Raw genomic sequence first — 14,101 nt, forward strand, 5'->3', positions numbered from 1 at the left:
ATAAGCTATAGGTTTAGGTTTAGGTTTATGGTTAGGTTTAGGTTATAAGCTCTAGGTTTAGGGAATTGAGAATAGGTTAAGGTTTAGGTTTAGGAAATCGGGATCGAGTTCGGGATCGGGTTTAGGTTTGGGTTTTCAAGTTTAGGTTTAGGTTTAGGTTAGGGAGTTGAGATTAGGATTAGGTGTAGGTTTAGGTTTAGGGATTTGAGAATACATTTAGGTTTTAGGTTTAGGCTTAGGTTTTAGGTTATAGGTTTAGGTTTCGGTTTAGGTGATAAGTTATAGGTTTAGGGAACTGAGAATAGGTTAAGGTTTAGGTTTAGGAAGTCGGGATCGGGTTTAGGTTTGGGTTTTCAAGTTTAGGTTTAGGTTTAGGTTAGGGAGTTGAGATTAGGATTACGCCTAGGTTTTGGTTTAGGGATTTGAGAATACATTAGGTTTAATGTTTAGATTTAGGTTTTAGGTTATAGGTTTAGGTTTAGGTTTAGGCTAAGGTTTAGGTTTAGGTTTAGGTTTAGGTTATAAGCTATAGGTTTAGGGAATTGAGAATGGGTTAAGGTTTAGGTTTAGGAAATTGGGATTGGGTTTAGGTTTGGGTTTTCAAGTTTCAGTTTAGGTTTAGGTTTGGGAGTTGAGATTAGGATTTGGTGTAGCTTTAGGTTTAGGGATTTGAGAATACATTTAGGTTTTAGGTTATAGGTTTAGGTTTAGGTTTAGGTTTATGGTTAGGTTTAGGTTATAAGCTCTAGGTTTAGGGAATTGAGAATAGGTTAAGGTTTAGGTTTAGGAAATCGGGTTCGGGTTCGTGATCGGGTTTAGGTTTGGATTTTCAATTTTAGGTTTAGGTTTAGGTTAGGGAGTTGAGATTAGGATTAGGTGTAGGTTTAGGTTTAGGGATTTGAGAATACATTTAGGTTATAGGTTTAGGTTTAGGTTATAGGTTATAGGATTAGATTTAGGTTACAAGCTATAGGTTTAGGGAAATAGAATAGGTTAAGGTTTAAGTTTAGGAAATCGGGTTCGGGTTCGGGATCGGGTTTAGGCTTGGGTTTTCAAGTTTAGGTTTAGGTTTAGGTTAGGGAGTTGAGATTAGGATTAGGTGTAGGTTTAGGTTTAGGGATTTGAGAATACATTTAGGTTATAGGTTTAGGTTTAGGTTATAGGTTATAGGTTTAGGTTTATGGTTAGGTTTAGGTTATAAGCTATAGGTTTTGGGAATTGAGAATAAGTTAAAGTTTAGGTTTAGGAAATCGGGTTCGGGTTTGAGATCGGGTTTAGGTTTGGGTTTTCAAGTTTAGGTTTAAGTTTAGGTTGGGGAGTTGAGATTAAGATTTTGTGTGGGTTTAGGTTTAAAGATTTGAGGATACAATAGGTTTTAAGTTTAGGTTATAGGTTCTAGGTTTAGGTTTAGGTCTAGATTTAGGTTAAGGTTTAGGTTTAGGTTATAAGCTATAGGTTTAGGGAACTAAGAATAGGTTAAGGTTTAGGTTTAGGAAATCGGGTTCGGGTTCGGGAACGGGTTTATGTTTGGGTTTTCAAGTTTAAGTTTAGGTTTAGGTTAGGGAGTTGAGATGAGGATTAGGTGTAGGTTTAGGTTTAGGGATTTGAGAATACATTAGGTTTTGGGTTTAGGTTTAGGTTATAGGGTATAGGTTTAGGTTTAGGTTCAAGTTTAGGTTATAAGCTATAGGTTTAGGGAATTGAGAATAGGTTAAGGTTTAGGTTTAGGAAATCAGGTCCAGGTTCGTGATCGGGTTTAGGTTTAGGTTAGGGTGTTAAGATTAGGATTAGGTATAGGTTTAGGTTTAGGGATTTGAGAGTACATTAGGTTTCAGGTTTAGGTTTAGGTTATAGGGTATAGGTTTAGGTTTAGGTTTTGGTTATAAGCTATAGGTTTAGGGAATTGAGAATAGGTTAAAGTTTAGGTTTAGGAAATCGAGATCGGGTTTAGGTTTGGGTTTTCAAGTTTAGGTTTAAGTTTAGGTTAGGGAGTTGAGATTAATATTAGGTGTAGGTTTAGGTTTAAGGATTTGAGGATACATGAGGTTTTAGGTTTAGGTTTTGGTTTAGGCTATAGGTTATAGGTTTAGGTTTAGGTTTAAATTTAGGTTAAGGTTTTGGTTTAGGTTAGGGAGTTGAGATTAGGATTAGTTGTAGGTTTCGGTTTAGGGATTTAAGAATACATTTAGGTTTTAGGTTTAGGTTATTGGTTATAGGTTATAGGTTTAGGTTTATGGTTAGGTTTAGGTTATAAGCTCTAGGTTTAGGGAATTGAGAATAGGTTAAGGCTTAGGTTTAGGAAATCGGGTTCGGGTTCGTGATCGGGTTTAGGTTTGGATTTTCAATTTTAGGTTTAGGTTTAGGTTAGGGAGTTGAGATTAGGATTAGGTGTAGGTTTAGGTTTAGGGATTTGAGAATACATTTAGGTTATAGGTTTAGGTTTAGGTTATAGGTTATAGGTTTAGGTTTAGGTTATAAGCTATAGGTTTAGGGAATATAGAATAGGTTAAGGTTTAAGTTTAGGAAATCGGGTTCGGGTTCGGTAATGGGTTTAGGTTTGTGTTTTCAAGTTTAAGTTTAGGTTTAGGTTAGGGAGTTGAGATTAGGATTAGGTGTAGGTTTAGGTTTAGGTTTAAGGATTGAGAATACATTTGGTTTCAGGTTTAGGTTTAGGTTATAGGGTATAGGTTTAGGTTTTGGTTTTGGTTTAGGTTTAGGTTATACGTTATAGGTTTTGGGAATTGAGAATAAGTTAAAGTTTAGGTTTAGGAAATCGGGTTCGGGTTCGAGATCGGGTTTAGGTTTGGGTTTTCAAGTTTAGGTTTAAGTTTAGGTTAGGGAGTTGAGATTAAGATTATGTGTGGGTTTAGGTTTAAGGATTTCAGGATACAATAGGTTTTATGTTTAGGTTATAGGTTATAGGTTTAGGTTTAGGTCTAGATTTAGGTTAAGGTTTAGGTTTAGGTTATAAGCTATAGGTTTAGGGAACTAAGAATAGGTTAAGGTTTAGGTTTAGGAAATCGGGTTCGGGTTCGGGAACGGGTTTATGTTTGGGTTTTCAAGTTTAAGTTTAGGTTTAAGTTAGGGAGTTGAGATGAGGATTAGCTGTAGGTTTAGGTTTAGGGATTTGAGAATACATTAGGTTTTAGGTTTAGGTTTAGGTTATAGGGTATAGGTTTAGGTTTAGGTTTAAGTTTAGGTTATAAGCTATAGGTTTAGGGAATTGAGAATAGGTTAAGGTTTAGGTTTAGGAAATCAGGTCCAGGTTCGTGATCGGGTTTAGGTTTAGGTTAGGGTATTAAGATTAGGATTAGGTGTAGGTTTAGGTTTAGGGATTTGAGAGTACATTAGGTTTCAGGTTTAGGTTTAGGTTATAGGGTATAGGTTTAGGTTTAGGTTTTGGTTATAAGCTATAGGTTTAGGGAATTGAGAATAGGTTAAAGTTTAGGTTTAGGAAATCGAGATCGGGTTTAGGTTTGGGTTTTCAAGTTTAGGTTTAAGTTTAGGTTTGGGAGTTGAGATTAATATTAGGTGTAGGTTTAGGTTTAAGGATTTGAGGATACATGAGGTTTTAGGTTTAGGTTTTGGTTTAGGCTATAGGTTATAGGTTTAGGTTTAGGTTTAAATTTAGGTTAAGGTTTTGGTTTAGGTTATAAGCTATAGGTTTAGGGAACTGAGAATTGGTTAAGGTTTAGGTTTAGGAAATCAAGTTCGGGTTCGGGAACGGGTTTAGGTTTGGGTTTTCAAGTTTACGTTTTGGTTTAGGTTAGGGAGTTGAGATTAGGATTAGGTGTAGGTTTAGGTTTAGGGATTTGAGAATACATTAGGATTTAGGTTTAGATTTAGGTTATAGGTTATAAGTTTGCATTTAGGTTTAGGTTTACGTTATAAGCTGTAGGTTTAGGGAATTGAAAATAGGTTAAGGTTTAGGTTTAGGAAATTGGGTTCGGCTTCGAGATCGGGTTTAGGTTTGGGTTTTCATGTTTCGGTTTAAGAAATCGGGTTCGGGTTCGGGATTGGGTTTAGGTTTGAGTTTTCATATTTAGGTTTAGGTTTAGGTTAGGGAGTTGAGATTAGGATTAGGTGTAGGTTTAGCTTAAGGGATTAGAGAATACATTAGGTTTTATGTTTAGGTTTAGGTTTAGGTTTAGGTTATAAGCTTTATGTTTAGGGATTGAGAATAGGTTAAGGTTTAGGATTTGGAAATCGTGTTCGGGTTCGAGATCGGGTTTAGGTTTGGGTTTTCAAGTTTAGGTTTAGGTTTAGGTTAGGGAGTTGAGTTTAGGATTAGGTGTAGGTTTAGGTTGAGGGATTTGAGAAAACATTAGGTTTTAGGTTTAGGTTTAGGTTATAGGTTATAGGTTTAGGTTTAGGTTATAAGCTATAGGTTTAGGGAATTGAGAATAGGTTAAGGTTTAGGTTTAGGAAATCGGGTTCGGGTTCGGGAACGGTTTTGCTTTGGGTTTTCAAGTTTCGGTTTAGGTTTAGGTTAGGGAGTTGAGATTAGGATTAGGTGTAGGTTTAGGTTTAGGGATTTGAGAATACATTAGGTTTTAGGTTTAGGTTTTGGTTATAGGTTATAGGTTTAGGTTTATGGTTTAGTTTAGGTTATAAGCTCTAGGTTTAGGGAATTGAGAATAGGTTAAGGTTTAGGTTTATGGTTTAGTTTAGGTTATAAGTTGTAGGTTTAGGGAATTGAGAATAGGTTAAGGTTTTGGTTTAGGAAATCGGTTCGGGGTCGAGATCGGGTTTAGGTTTGGGTTTTCAAGTTTAGGTTTAGGTTAGGGAGTTGAGATTAGGATTAGGTGTAGGTTTAGGTTTAGGAATTTGAGAACACATTTAGGTTTTAGATTTAGGTTTAGGTTATAAGTTTTACGTTTAGGTTTAGGTTTAGGTTAAGGTATAGGTTTAGGTTTCGATTTAGGTTATAAGCTATAGGATTTGGGAATTGAGAATAGGTTAAGGTTTAGGTTTTAGAAATCGGGTTCGGGTTCGGGATTAGGTTTAGGTTTGGGTTTTCAAGTTTAGGTTTAGGTTTAGGTTAGGGAGTTGAGATTAGGATTACGTGTAGGTTTAGGTTTAGGGATTTGAGAATACATTAGGTTTTAGGTTTAGGTTTCGGTTATAGGTTATAAGTTTAGGTTTAGGTTTAGGTTTAGGTTATAAGCTATAGGTTTAGGGAATTGAGAATAGGTTAAGGTTTATGTCTAGGAAATCGGGTTCAGGTTCGGGATCGGGTTTAGGTTTGGGTTTTCAAGTTTAGGCTTAAGTTTAGGTTAAGGTGTTGAGATTAGGATTAGGTGTAGGTTTAGGTTTAGGTAATTGGGAATACAATAGGTTTTAGGTTTAGATTTAGGTTATAGGTTATAAGTTTAGGTTTAGGGTTAGGTTATGGTTTAGGTTTATGTTATAAGCTATAGGTTTAAGGAATTGAAAATCGGTTAAGGTTTAGGTTTAGGAAATCGGGTTCGGCTTCGAGATCGGGTTTTGGTTTGGGTTTTCAAGTTTCGGTTTAGGTTTAGGTTAGGGAGTTTTGATTAGGATTAGTTGTAGGTTTCGGTTTAGGGATTTAACAATACACTTTTATTTTAGGTTTAGGTTATAGGGTATAGGTTATAGGTTGAGTTTATGGTTTGGTTTAGGTTATAAGCTCTAGGTTTAGGGAATTGAGAATAGGTTAAGGTTTAGGTTTAGGAAATCGGGTTCGGGTTCGGGATTGGGTTTAGGTTTGGATTTTCAATTTTAGGTTTAGGTTTAGGTTAGGGAGTTGATATTAGGTTTAGGTGTAGGTTTAGGTTTAGGGATTTGAGAATACATTTAGGTTTTAGGTTTTGGTTTAGGTTATAAGTTATAGGTTTAGGTTTAAGTTTAGGTTTTGGTTAAGGTTTAGGTTTAGATTATAAGTTACAGGTTTAGGGAATTGAGAATAGGTTAAGGTTTAGGTTTAAGAAATCGGGTTCGGGTTCGGGAATGGGTTTAGGTTTGTGTTTTCAAGTTTAAGTTTAGGTTTAGGTTAGGGAGTAGAGATTAGGATTAGGTGTAGGTTTAGGTTTAGGGATTTGAGAATACATTTGGTTTCAGGTTTAGGTTTAGGTTATAGTGTATATGTTTTGGTTTAGGTTTCGGTTTAGATTTAGGTTATATGCTATAGGTTTAGGGAGTTGAGAATAGGTTAAAGTTTGGTTTAGGAAATCGGGTTTGGGTTCGAGATCGGGTTTAGGTTTGGATTTTCAAGTTTAGCTTTAAGTTTAGGTTAGGGAGTTGAGATTAAGATTAGGTGTAGGTTTAGGTTTAAGGATTTGTGGGTACATTAGGTTTTAGGTTTTGGTTTTGGTTTAGGTTATAGGTTATAGGTTTAGGTTTAGGTTTAGGTTATAAGCTATAGGTATAGGGAACTGAGAATAGGTTAAGGTTTAGGTTTAGAAAATCGTGTTCGGGCTCGGGAACGGGTTTAGGTTTTGGTTTTCAAGTTTAAGTTCAGGTTTATGTTAGGGAGTTGAGAAGAGGATTAGGTGTAGGTTTAGGTTTAGGGATTTAAGAATACATTCGGTTTTAGGTTTAGGTTTAGGTTATATGTTATAGGTTTAGGTTTAGGTTATAAGCTATAGGTTTAGGGAATTGAGAATTGGTTAGGGTTTAGGTTTAGGAAATCAGGTCCGGGTTGGTGATCGGGTTTAGGTTTGGGTTTTCAAGTTTAGGTTTAAGTTTAGGTTAGGGAGTTGAGATTAGGTTTAGGTGTAGGTTTTGGTTTAAGGATTTGAGAATACGTTTCGATTTTAGGTTTAGGTTAAGCTTTTAGGCTTAGGTTTAGATTATTTGTTTAGGTTATAAGTGCAGGTAATAGGTTTAGGTTTAGGTTAGGTTATAGGTTAAGGTTTATGGAATTGGGAATAGGTTAAGGTTTAGGTTTAGGAAATCGGGTTCGGGTTCGGGAATGGGTTTAGGTTTGGGTTTTCAAGTTTAAGTTTAGGTTTAGGTTAGGGAGTTAAGATTAGGATTAGGTGTAGGTTTAGGTTTAGGGATTTGAGAGTACATTAGGTTTTAAGTTTAGATTTAGGTTATAGGTTATAAGTTTAGGTTTATGTTTAGGTTAAGGTTTAGGTTTAGGTTATAAGCTATAGGTTTAGGGAATTGAAAATAGGTTAAGGTTTAGGTTTAGGAAATCAGGTTCGGCTTCGAGAACTGGTTTAGGTTTGGATTTCAAGTTTCAGTTTAGGTTTAGGTTAGGGAGTTGAGATTAGGATTAGTTGTAGGTTTCGGTTTAGGGATTTAAAAATACATTTAGGTTTTAGGTTTAGATTACCGTGTATAGGTTATAGGGTATAGGTTATAGGTTTAGGTTTAGGGTTAGGTTTAGGTTACAAGCTGTATGTTTAGGGAATTGAGAATAGGTTAAGGTTTAGGTTTAGGAAATCGGGTTCGGGTTCGGGATTGGGTTTAGGTTTGGGTTTTCAATTTTAGGTTTATGTTTAGGGTAGGGTGTTGAGATTAAGATTAGGTGTAGGTTTAGGTTTAGGGATTTGAGAATACATTTAGGTTTTAGGATTAGGTTTAGGTTATAGGTTATAGGTTTAGGTTTAGGTTTAGGATTTGGTTAAGGTTTAGGTTTAGGTTATAAGTTACAGGTTTAGGGAATTGAGAATAGGTTAAGGTTTAGGTTTAGGAAATCGGGTTCGGGTTCGGAATGGGTTTATGTTTGGGTTTTCAAGTTTAAGTTTAGGCTTAGGTTAGGGAGTTAAGATTAGGATTAGGTGTAAGTTTAGGTTTAGGGATTTGAGAGTACATTAGGTTTCAGGTTTAGGTTTAGGTTATAGGGTATATGTTTAGGTTTAGGGTTAGGTTTAGGTTTAGGTTTAGGTTATAAGCTATTGGTTTAGGGAATTGAGAATAGGTTAAAGTTTAGGTTTTGGAAATCGGGTTCGGGTTCGAGATCGGTTTAGGTTTGGGTTTTCAAGTTTAGGTTTATGTTTAAGTTAGGGAGTTGAGATTAAGATTAGGTGTAGGTTTAGGTTTAAGGATTTGAGGATACATTAGGTTTTGGGTTTAGGTTTTGGTTTAGGTTATAGGTTCAGGTTTAGGTTTTGGTTTAAATTTAGGTTAAGATTTAGATTTAGGTTATAAGCTATAGGTTTAGGGAACCGAGAATTGGTTAAGGTCGAGGTTTAGGAAATCGGGTTCGGGTTCAGGAACGGGTTTAGGTTTGGGTGTTCAAGTTTACGTTTAGGTTTAGGTTAGGGAGTTGAGATGAGGATTAGGTGTAGGTTTAGGTTTAGGGATTTGAGAATACATTAGGTTTTATAGGTTATAAGTTTAGGTTTAGGTTTAGGTTAAGGTTTAGGTTTAGGTTATAAGCTGTAGGTTTTGGGAATTGAATATAGGTGAAGGTTTAGGTTTAGGAAATCGCGTTCGGCTTCGAGATCGGGTTTAGGTTTGGGTTTTCAAGTTTCGGTTTAGGAAATTGGGTTCGGGTTCGGGATCGGGTTTAGGATTGGGTTTTCAAATTTATGTTAGGGTTAGGTTAGGGAGTTAAGATTAGGATTAGGTGTAGATTTTGGTTTAGGGATTTGACAATACATTAGGTTTTATGTTTTGGTTTAGGTTATTGGTTGTAGGTTTAGGTTTAGGTTTAGGTTATAAGCTATATGTTTAGGGAATTGAGAATAGGTTATGGTTTAGGATTTGGAAATCGGGTTCGGGTTCGGGATCGAGTTTAGGTTTTGGTTTTCAAGTTTAGGTTTAGGTTTAGGTTAGGGAGTTGAGAAGAGGAATAGGTGTAGGTTTAGGTTTAGGGATTTCAGAATACATTCGGTTTTAGGTTTAAGTTTAGGTTATAGGTTATAGGTTTAGGTTTAGGTTATAAGCTATAGGTTTAGGGAATTGAGAATTGGTTAGGGTTTAGGTTTAGGAAATCAGGTCCGGGTTGGTGATCGGGTTTAGGTTTGGGTTTTCAAGTTTAGGTTTAAGTTTAGGTTAGGGAATTGAGATTAGGATTAGGTGTAGGTTTTGGTTTAAGGATTTGAGAATACGTTTCGATTTTAGGTTTAGGTTTAGCTTTTAGGCTTAGGTTTAGAATATTTGTTTAGGTTATAAGTGCAGGTAATAGGTTTAGATTTAGGTTAGGTTATAGGTTAAGGTTTATGGAATTGAGAATAGGTTAAGGTTTAGGTTTAGGAAATCGGGTTCGGGTTCGGGAATGGGTTTAGGTTTGGGTTTTCAAGTTTAAGTTTAGGTTTAGGTTAGGGAGTTAAGATTAGGATTAGGTGTAGGTTTAGGTTTAGGGATTTGAGAGTACATTAGGTTTTAAGTTTAGATTTAGGTTATAGGTTATAAGTTTAGGTTTATGTTTAGGTTAAGGTTTAGGTTTAGGTTATTAGCTATAGGTTTAGGGAATTGAAAATAGGTTAAGGTTTAGGTTTAGAAAATCGGGTTCGGCTTCGAGATCTGGTTTAGGTTTGGATTTCAAGTTTCAGTTTAGGTTTAGGTTAGGGAGTTGAGATTAGGATTAGTTGTAGGTTTCGGATTAGGGATTTAAGAATACATTTAGGTTTTAGGTTTAGGTTACAGGGTATAGGTTATAGGGTATAGGTTATAGGTTTAGGTTTAGGGTTCGGTTTAGGTTACAAGCTATATGTTTAGGGAATTGAGAATAGGTTAAGGTTTAGGTTTAGGAAATTGGGTTCGGGTTCGGGATTGGGTTTAGGTTTGGGTTTTCAATTTTAGGTATAGGTTTAGGTGTAGGTTTAGGTTTAGGGATTTGAGAATACATTTAGGTTTTAGGATTAGGTTTAGGTTATAGGTTATAGGTTTAGGTTTAGGTTTAGGTTTTGGTTAAGGTTTAGGTTTAGGTTATAAGTTACAGGTTTAGGGAATTGAGAATAGGTTAAGGTTTAGGTTTAGGAAATCAGGTTCGGGTTCGGGTTCGGAATGGGTTTAGGTTTGGGTTTTCAAGTTTAAGTTTAGGTTTGGGATAGGGAGTTAAGATTAGGATTAGGTATAAGTTTAGGTTTAGGGATTTGAGAGTACATTAGGTTTCAGGTTTAGGTTTAGGTTATAGGGTATATGTTTAGGTTTAGGTTTAGGTTTAGGTTTATGTTTAGGTTATAAGCTATTGGTTTAGGGAATTGAGAATAGGTTAAAGTTTAGGTTTAGGAAATCGGGTTCGGGTTCGAGATCGGGTTTAGGTTTGGGTTTTCAAGTTTAGGTTTATGTTTAAGTTAGGGAGTTGAGATCAAGATTAGGTGTAGGTTTAGGTTTAAGGATTTGAGGATACATTTAGGTTTTAGGTTTAGGTTTAGGTTATAGGTTATAGGTTTAGGTTTAGGTTTAGGTTTTGGTTAAGGTTTAGGTTTAGGTTATAAGTTACAGGTTTAGGGAATTAAGAATAGGTTAAGGTTTGGTTTAGGAAATCGAGTTCGGGTTCGGAATGGGTTTAGGTTTGGGTTTTCAAGTTTAAGTTTAGGTTTGGGTTAGGGAGTTAAGATTAGGATTAGGTGTAAGTTTAGGTTTAGGGATTTGAGAGTACATTAGGTTTCAGGTTTAGGTTTAGGTTATAGGGTATATGTTTAGGTTTAGGTTTAGGTTTAGGTTTAGGTTATAAGCTATTGGTTTAGGGAATTGAGAATAGGTTAAAGTTTAGGTTTAGGAAATCGGGTTCGGGTTCGAGATCGGGTTTAGGTTTGGGTTTTCTAGTTTACGTTTAGGTTTAGGTTAGGGAGTTGAGATGAGGATTAGGTGTAGGTTTAGGTTTAGGGATTTGAGAATACATTAGGTTTTTTGTTTAGGTTTAGGTTATAGGTTATAGGTTGTAGGTTTAGGTTGAGATTTAGGTTTAGGTTTAGGTTATAAGCTATAGGTTTAGGGTAATGAGAATAGGTTAAGGTTTAGGATTTGAAAATCGGGTTCGGGTTCGGGATCGGGTTTAGGTTTGGGTTTTCATATTCAGGTTTAGGTTTAGGTTAGGGAGTTGAGATTAGGATTAGGTGTAGGTTTAGGTTTAGGGATTTGCGAATACATTAGGTTTTAGGTTTAGGTTTAGGTTATAGGTTATAGGTTTAGGTTTAGGTTATAAGCTATAGGTTTAAGGAATTGAGAATAGGTTAAGGTTTAGGTTTTGGAAATCGGATTCGGGGTTGAGATCGGATTTATGTTTGGGTTTTCAAGTTTAGGTTTTGGTTAGGGAGTTGAGATTAGGATTAGGTGTAGGTTTAGGTTTACGGATTTGAGAACAGATTTAGGTTATAGCTTTAGGTTTAGGTTATAAGTTATACGTTTAGGTTTAGGTTTAGGCTAAGGTATAGGTTTAGGTTTCGGTTTAGGTAATAAGCTGTAGGTTTAGGGAATTGAGAATAGGTTAAGGTTTATATTTAGGAAATCGGGTTTAGGTTCGGGATCGGCTTTAGGTTTGGGTTTTCAAGTTTAGGCTTAGGTTTAGGTTAGGGAGTTGAGATTAGGATTAGGTGTAGGTTTAGGTTTTAGGTTTAGATTTAGGTTATATGCTATAAGTTTATGTTTAGGTTTAGGTTAAGGTTTAGGTTTAAGTTATAAGATATAGGTTTAGGGAATTGAAAATAGGTTAAGGTTTAGGTTTAGGAAATCGGGTTCGGCTTTGGGATCGGGTTTAGGTTTGGGTTTTCAATTTTATGTTTAGGTTTAGGTTAGGGAGTTGAGATTAGGATTAGGTGTAGGTTTAGGTTTAGGGATTTGAGAATACATTTAGGTTTTAGGTTTATGTTTAGGTTATAGGTTATAGGTTTAGGTTTAGGTTTATGTTTTGGTTAAGGTTTAGGTTTAGGTTATATATTACAGGTTTAGGTAATTGAGAATAGGTTAAGGTTTAGGTTTAGGAAATCGGGTTCGGGTTTAGGTTTGGGTTTTCAAGTTTAAGTTTTGGTTTAGGTTAGGGTGTTAAGATTAGGATTAGGTGTAGGTTTAGGTTTAGGGATTTGAGAGTACATTAGGTTTCAGGTTTAGGTTTAGGTTATAGGGTATAGGTTTAGGTTTAGGTTTAGGTTATAAGCTATTGGTTTAGGGAATTGAGAATAGGTTAAAGTTTAGGTTTAGGAAATTGGGTTCGGGTTCGAGATCGGGTTTAAGTTTGGGTTTTCAAGTTTAGGTTAGTGAGTTGAGATTAAGATTAGGTGTAGGTTTAGGTTTAAGGATTTGAGGATACATTAGGTTTTAGGTTTAGGTTTTGGTTTAGGTTATAGGTTACAGGTTTAGGTTTAGGTTTAGATTTAGGTTAAGGTTTAGGTTTAGGTTATAAGCTATAGGTTTAGGGAACTGAGAATAGGTTAAGGTTTAGGTTTAGGAAATCGGGTTCGGGTTCGGGAACGGTTTTGCTTTGGGTTTTCAAGTTTCGGTTTAGGTTTAGGTTAGGGAGTTGAGATTAGGATTAGGTGTAGGTTTAGGTTTAGGGATTTGAGAATACATTAGGTTTTAGGTTTAGGCTTAGGTTTTAGGTTATAGGTTTAGGTTTAGGTTATAAGCTATAGGTTTAGGGAATTGAGAATAGGTTAAGGTTTAGGTTTAGGAAATCGGGTTCGGGGTCGAGATTGGGTTTAGGTTTGGGTTTTCAAGTTTACGTTTAGGTTAGGGAGGTGAGATTAGGATTAGGTGTAGGTTTAGGTTTAGAGATTTAAGAATACATTAGGTTTTATGTTTAGGTTTAGGTTATAGGTTGTAGGTTTAGGTTTAGGTTTAGGTTATAAGCTATAGGTGTAGGGAATTGAGAATAGGTTAAGGTTTAGGATTTGGAAATCGGGATCGGGTTCGGGATTGGGCTTAGGTTTGGGTTTTGAAGTTCAGGTTTAGGTTAGGGAGTTGAGATTAGGATTAGGTGTAGGTTTTGGTTTAGGGATTTGAGAATACATTAGGTTTTAGGTTTAGGTTTAGGTTATAGGTTATAAGTTTAGGTTTAGGTTATAAGCTATAGGTTTAGGGAATTGAGAATAGGTTAAGGTTTATGTTTAGGAAATCAGGTTCAGGGTCGAGATCGGGTTTAGGTTTGGGTTTTCAAGTTTAGGTTTAGGTTAGGGAGTTGAGATTAGGATTAGGTGTAGGTTTAGGTTTAGGGATTTGAGAACACATTTAGGTTTTAGGTTTAGATTTAGGTTATAAGTTATATGTTTAGGTTTAGGTTTAGGTTAAGGTATAGGTTTAGGTTTCGGTTTAGGTTATAAGCTTTAGGTTTTGGGAATTGAGAATAGGTTAATGTTTAGGTTTAAGAAATCGGGTTCGGGTTCGGGATCAGGTTTAGGTTTGGCTTTTCAAGTTTACGTTTAGGTTTAGGTTAGGGAGTTGAGATTAGGATTACGTGTAGGTTTAGGTTTAGGGATTTGAGAATACATTAGGTTTTTGGTTTAGGTTTCGGTTATAGGTTATAAGTTTAGGTTTAGGTTTAGGTTTAGGTTATAAGCTATAGGTTTAGGGAATTGAGAATAGGTTAAGGTTTATGTTTAGGAAATCGAGTTCAGGTTCGGGATCGGGTTTAGGTTTGGGTTTTCAAGTTTAGGTTTAGGTTTAGGTTAGGGAGTTGAGATTAGGATTAGGTGTAGGTTTAGGTTTAGGGATTTGAGAGTACATTAGGTTTTAAGTTTAGATTTAGGTTATAGGTTATAAGTTTAGGTTTATGTTTAGGTTATGGTTTAGGTTTAGGTTATTCGCTATAGGTTTAGGGAATTGAAAATAGGTTAAGGTTTAGGTTTAGAAAATCGGGTTCGGCTTCGAGATCTGGTTTAGGTTTGGATTTCAAGTTTCAGTTTAGGTTTAGGTTAGGGAGTTGAGATTAGGATTAGTTGTAGGTTTCGGTTTACGGATTTAAAAATACATTTAGGTTTTAGGTTTAGGTTACAGGGTATAGGTTATAGGGTATAGGTTATAGGTTTTGGTTTAGGGTTCGGTTTAGGTTACAATCTATATGTTTAGGGAATTGAGAATAGGTTAAGGTTTAGGTTTAGGAAATCGGGTTCGGGTTCGGGATTGGGTTTAGGTTTGGGTTTTCAATTTTAGGTATAGGTTTAGGTTAGGGAGTTGAGATTAGGATTAGGTGTAGGTTTAGGTTTAGGGATTTGAGAATACATTTAGGTTTTAGGATTAGGTTTAG

The 14,101-nt window shown here is 35.7% G+C and overlaps 1 long non-coding RNA gene across 1 annotated transcript in view; it reads left to right on the forward strand.

The window, feature by feature from the left end:
• The first annotated feature begins 10,367 nt into the window (after positions 1-10,367).
• The window catches only part of LOC131243044 (uncharacterized), a 56,006-nt gene continuing 52,272 nt past the window's right edge, over positions 10,368-14,101 (forward strand). Inside the window, exons 1-2 of the long non-coding RNA XR_009169824.1 lie at positions 10,368-10,416; positions 11,382-11,425. This is a non-coding gene — a long non-coding RNA (uncharacterized LOC131243044). The remainder of the gene's footprint in view (positions 10,417-11,381; positions 11,426-14,101) is intronic.

The sequence above is a fragment of the Magnolia sinica genome, chromosome 4 (assembly GCF_029962835.1).
Source record: "Magnolia sinica isolate HGM2019 chromosome 4, MsV1, whole genome shotgun sequence".
NCBI classification, from domain to species: Eukaryota; Viridiplantae; Streptophyta; class Magnoliopsida; order Magnoliales; family Magnoliaceae; genus Magnolia; species Magnolia sinica.